This window comes from Chrysoperla carnea, chromosome X, assembly GCF_905475395.1.
Source record: "Chrysoperla carnea chromosome X, inChrCarn1.1, whole genome shotgun sequence".
Taxonomy (NCBI): domain Eukaryota; kingdom Metazoa; phylum Arthropoda; class Insecta; order Neuroptera; family Chrysopidae; genus Chrysoperla; species Chrysoperla carnea.
In genome coordinates, this window is record NC_058342.1 from 30,931,189 (window position 1) to 30,937,488 (window position 6,300).

General features: G+C 29.1%; 1 non-coding gene across 1 annotated transcript; it reads left to right on the forward strand.

Annotated features, from left to right (window-relative positions):
• On the forward strand, positions 1 to 72 carry Trnah-gug. Its single transcript has one exon. It is a non-coding gene; the product is annotated as a tRNA-His (tRNA).
• Positions 73 to 6,300: the final 6,228 nt, after the last annotated feature.

Below are 6,300 nucleotides of genomic sequence, written 5' to 3' on the forward strand. Positions count from 1 at the left end.
GCCGTGATCGTCTAGTGGTTAGGACCCTACGTTGTGGCCGTAGTAACCCAGGTTCGAATCCTGGTCACGGCAATGTGCAAGCATTGTCACGGTGGAAGTTATTTTTTTTTTTTTTATTTTTTTATTAGTTATTAATATTTAATTATAAAAAAAATTAATTTTTTTTAACGCAAACTAAATTAACTTCTATTTCTATTTTTAACTCCTGAAACTAAAAGAGGTATGTTAGTTTTGAAACTTGTATGTTTCTATCTGTCTGGTGGTCAACTCTTGGCGCAAAGAGACGGTTATATGTTAACGTGTGTATCTGTGTTTCTGCCTGTGGCATCCTAGCTCCTAAATGAATAAATCATTTTTGATTTAATTTTTTTTTGTATAAAAAGGTGATTAAAGTGTTTCAGAAAATGGATAAAAAGATACACATTTAAGATTTTGAAACCCACTAATTTTGGGTTCTTTTTTTCAGCTGTGATGTCAGTTTTTCGCTAGCTATTACTAATGTGCTTAATTCCAGAACCAGGACTCCACAATCTTGAAACCTATTACAGCTTGGTTAATTTTGATCGCAAATTTGAAAAGTATGACCCAAATTTAGTAGGATTGCATACTTGGTTTATATAAATTGGACAAAATTTGGATGTGATAGAGCAAAATTAATTTTTTAGGATTCTGATGACGTCATAAAGTTCAAAAATTCGATTTTTTTGATAACACAGGGAAATTTTATCCGATTTTATTGGAATTTTTTTTGAAACCCACTAATTTTGGATTGTTCTTTTCAGCTGTGATGTCAGTTTTTCGCTAGCTATTACTAATGTGCTTAATTCCAGAACCAGGACTCCACAATCTTGAAACCTATTACAGCTTGGTTAATTTCGATCGCAAATTTGAAAAGTATGACCCAAATTTAGTAGGATTGCATACTTGGTTTATATAAATTGGACAAAATTTGGATGTGATAGAGCAAAATTAATTTTTTAGGATTCTGATGACGTCATAAAGTTCAAAAATTCGATTTTTTTGATAACACAGGCAAATTTTATCCGATTTTATTGGAATTTTTTTTGGAACCCACTAATTTTGGGTTCTTCTTTTCAGCTGTGATGTCAGTTTTTCTCTAGCTATTACTAATGTGCTTAATTCCAGAACCAGGACTCCACAATCTTGAAACCTATTACAGCTTGGTTAATTTTGATCGCAAATTTGAAAAGTATGACCCAAATTTAGTAGGATTGCATACTTGGTTTATATAAATTGGACAAAATTTGGATGTGATAGAGCAAAATTAATTTTTTAGGATTCTGATGACGTCATAAAGTTCAAAAATTCGATTTTTTTGATAACACAGGGAAATTTTATCCGATTTTATTGGAATTTTTTTTGAAACCCACTAATTTTGGATTGTTCTTTTCAGCTGTGATGTCAGTTTTTCGCTAGCTATTACTAATGTGCTTAATTCCAGAACCAGGACTCCACAATCTTGAAACCTATTACAGCTTGGTTAATTTCGATCGCAAATTTGAAAAGTATGACCCAAATTTAGTAGGATTGCATACTTGGTTTATATAAATTGGACAAAATTTGGATGTGATAGAGCAAAATTAATTTTTTAGGATTCTGATGACGTCATAAAGTTCAAAAATTCGATTTTTTTGATAACACAGGCAAATTTTATCCGATTTTATTGGAATTTTTTTTGGAACCCACTAATTTTGGGTTCTTCTTTTCAGCTGTGATGTCAGTTTTTCTCTAGCTATTACTAATGTGCTTAATTCCAGAACCAGGACTCCACAATCTTGAAACCTATTACAGCTTGGTTAATTTTGATCGCAAATTTGAAAAGTATGACCCAAATTTAGTAGGATTGCATACTTGGTTTATATAAATTGGACAAAATTTGGATGTGATAGAGCAAAATTAATTTTTTAGGATTCTGATGACGTCATAAAGTTCAAAAATTCGATATACTTGTCTTATCAAAATTTGATAAAATTTGCATGTGATGAACTTTTGTTTTAATTTTTTCATAAACTAAAAGATTTAATACAATTTTAGATTAAAAGTTCTATACTTAGTATAGAGACACTCTACTAATGTAAATAATATAAACATACCTATATTTCATCATTAACTTGAATGAAGTGTCAAATTAACTATTTTAAAGTAGTTAGTGATAAGAATGATAAGAATTGGTTACATTTATATTTGTCAATTGCTTGTCTATTTATAGGTTAGGTTCATATTATTGTTATTGTCTGTAATACGTGACCATGTTTTTTATTTGACCAAATAAAGGACGAACTTATTGAAGCTATTTAACGTATTCGCACCGTGTGTGAGTTTTATTGGAGGCGTTTCCATGGTAACGATACTTTAATTATATAATTGTATGGATTGCATTTATGACTTACATTGGAAATTTAATATTATTGTCTCACAAATTTAAATAAATAATTATGATCATTTACATTTGAAAAATAATATTTGTGCAATTTGATTTCTTATTTTTACAATTTGTTTTTCAATAATGTTAATTTGACATTTTTTATAACATTAACATGTAAAGAATTGCAAATTAGTCATAACAGTCTCCTTTATCGCAAAAATTTATCACTGGAAGCGCTGGCATCGATTTTATTGTCCCTACAATAACTACGCACACAACGAATATAAACAGAAGAAATTTCTTCATGTTTTATGAAAATATTTATTGAAATAATCATAATTTACATATTTTTATTATGCCATTTATTTTTTACATTTATTTCAAATTTTTGGGTACGTTTTATAAGTCAAAAGTCCTTCATACATTATACTTTTAATAACTTGTTCTATCTTAACACATTATACCACTAATATGAGAGTGAGACTTTACATTTCAATGGAAAACACTGATGACGTTTTTACATTTTAAGTTTTTTCATGAGATCAGAAAATGATAAAAATTTGTTAAGTAAATAAAACAACGCTATTAGAATTCAATTTGAAAGTTAAAAATGCATTTGATTAAATCAAAAACAAATTCACTGATGACCATGTCATTGATTCGACAACCAGAGAGCTATGGGCAAATACTAATGAGTTGATAATGACTTAATAAAAGTGAGTTCATTTACACGCTTCTCTGTAAACGTGATTATAAAAAATTTTGTTTTTGTGTTTGTGTTTTGATTATTAAGTATTTTTTATCAAGGTAGAATATCCGTAAACCCTCTTTTTATATCCTGTATATATGAAATATATATCAAGGTATACTAATTTTAGTCTCAGGTTTGTAACGCGTAGAAAAACTCTTCTACAGCTTCTGTTCAAAAACAACTTAATGTATGACGAAATGTATTTGGTATATGTATACATACGATGTCTAAGTATTATGTACAATCTCGTAAGGGCCATCACTAATCTTAAGATGATCTGGTATGATATCTAGATACGGAATACTAAAAGGGAAATTTTATTAGAAAAATATTATAAATTGAGGGAATACAAAAGTAAATATTTTCCAAGAATGGGTTGGTACTTAATACGAGTAAAAATAGCAAATTTCTTAATAAAAACGTTATCAGTTCAGTGCCGGTGTTTCACATTTTGCCGGGAAATTTCATATTGTATTCACTTTTGAAAGTAATATTAAATGTAGAAAATATGTGCGATTTTCAAAAACTAACTTTTTTACCGAATGAAATAAAATTTTGAGTAGATGATGATCCTTTCTATATTGTTTCATAAAAATCGATTTAGTAGTTATTAAGAAAACTCCTGAAACTGCTTAGACTTACGTAAGGACGTTTATTACGCACGAAGGAAGAAAGACCTAAGCTCACTAAAAACTAAAAAGTATAAAATAAAATTTCACTTCAAATAAAAATCACTTAAGCTATTCAAAACCTTAATATTCAATTTTTTTGCAAAACATTTAATTGGTATTGGACACAAAATTTAAATTAAAATGAGTAATGACCTTATTGTTAATCGAATTATTTGTCTAATTACTTCCCCAAAGTATTATGTATTCATATCGAATAGTTCCTAATTTGTTTTTTACAAATTTTTTTATAATAATAATATGCAAATTTTATTTTGAAGGTTTTATTTCTTACTTTTAAAAAATCTTTATCAATCATATTTTAATGAATTCTAATTGTTTTTTTGGGGGTCAAAATTCCTATTATGTATATTATTGTCATTTGTTCAAAAATCTTTGCTTAATGGCGAGGAAAATGAAATAAGAGGCGTTAAAATAGGGAATATTCATGTATTTTTTTAAATATTTTTAATTCATTGTTTACACCGTTATAACATAGTAACAAATATAAATACTGTTTGTAATTAAGTGTAAAAAATATTTCAAATAGAGAATAATTTTGAGATGCTTAAACGCAGTCCTTTTGGCGCTCTCTATTGATGACGTATTAATATGTGAGCTGTCAATTGGTGACAGTTCAATGTATAATTTACACTTTCAAAAAGTTTTACAATCCAGAATTTACACACGTTATTATTAAGTTTTCTAATAAAAAGCCGTAGAATAATATAACTCAATGTAATATCGTACAAAAAATTAGTAATTAATACCATACAATATGTCAACAAATATGACAAGCCACATACTATGACGTCACGTCCGTTTTAGAAATTTGAATTTCTCGCACTGAATTTGTACTTTTATTAATTAATTTTAAGTAATTAAAAAGATATGAATTACTAAAAAAATGGTTTAGTTGAAATGTCTAGCCAATAAAGTTACAGAAAAAAACTTGAACATGAATATACCCTATTGCGGTGGTAGAAATAAATAAGTTGCCTGCAGTATATCCACTACTTCGCATTCTATAATGACTGGCGCAATCAACGATTATATTTTTTAAATGTATAGTCTTTCGTCATATAAAGGATTGGTCGCCACATTACAGCCGGTATAACGGGACAAATTTTCTTCAAAGGTCAAACAAATCTTTTTAAAATGAGAGTTTTCTATATCTGTGTTCAATTTATTATGTAACGAAGTGGTTATTTGGAAAAACGTGTATGCAAAAATATCAATCATCCCCATTTCTATTTCAAAAGAATGTAATTATACGTGTTTTCCTGTTTTTCATTTAGTAAATTATGTAAATTAGAAAATTTTTCATGATTACTTTGTCACCTTTTATTAAGTATGTGTACATATTAGGAAAGTAAATGAAGTTGTCTCCGTATTTTTTCTGTTTCTTTGTTTGTACGAATAGACGAAGAAACGAAGGAATAAATTTCGAAAAATTTGAGCAGTAAGTCGATTTTGAATGCGGTTTTCGGAATTCGATTCGTTAGAGCATCAGGAAATTTTGTGACATAGTCTGATTTATAAGAAATTAAAAATATGCAATTAGCAGTTAATATTAAATTCACAATTTGGTTACTAGTGACCAAAATGATTTCAAACTTATTACACGTGGGTTTTTGGGTTTGCTGAACACGAATATCGTGACAGAATAGGTCTCAGGTGTACCTGGTGCTCAGAGTAAACGATTCTCCATCGTCTAGTGGAGTTTCTGGGAAATTTGTTGTATAATCGTGCCAAATTCATTACACGAGGGTTTTTGAGGTCGCTGGACACGAATATCATAACAGATTTGGTCTCAAAGATACCTGGTGCAACGTAATTCCCGTCGTCTCCCGGAGTTTTTGAGAAATTCATCATATAATCAATCCAAACTCGGTACACGGGGGTTTTTAGGGTCACTGGACAAGAATATCGCTACAGAATCAATCTCAGAGGTACCTGGTTCAACGGTATCTCCGTTTCCTACTGGAGTTTTCGAGAAATTCGTCATATAATCAGTACAAACTCATTACTCAGGAGTTTTTGGAATCGCGGAACAATAATATCGTGACGGAATTGGTCTCGAGAGTAGAATATCGCTATTATAAAAGTGAGGAAATATGGTACAGCACATTGAGATGTATAATGTGGTAGGCATCTTTAGACTTTTTATTCAATGAAAAAATCAACTGAATGTAACTCGTGGCTCTGATATTTTAGCGTTAAAATCAAATTCACAGAGTCGAAAATAAACTTCGAATAATCAATTTATAATTAAAACTATATTGTGATAATTGCGTGTTGATGAAAATATAAATAAAAAACAAATAATTTTATATTTCCATAATGATATGGGCTGTTTTTAGAGTCGTTTAACAGGTTTCTTAGTGATTGACATGTTTGTTTTAAACCGTAAATAATTCATGTGTAGTTTTGATTAACATGTTCAAAACACTCATGGCGGTAATTAATTTACTAAATATTTTTTATTGAAGTGT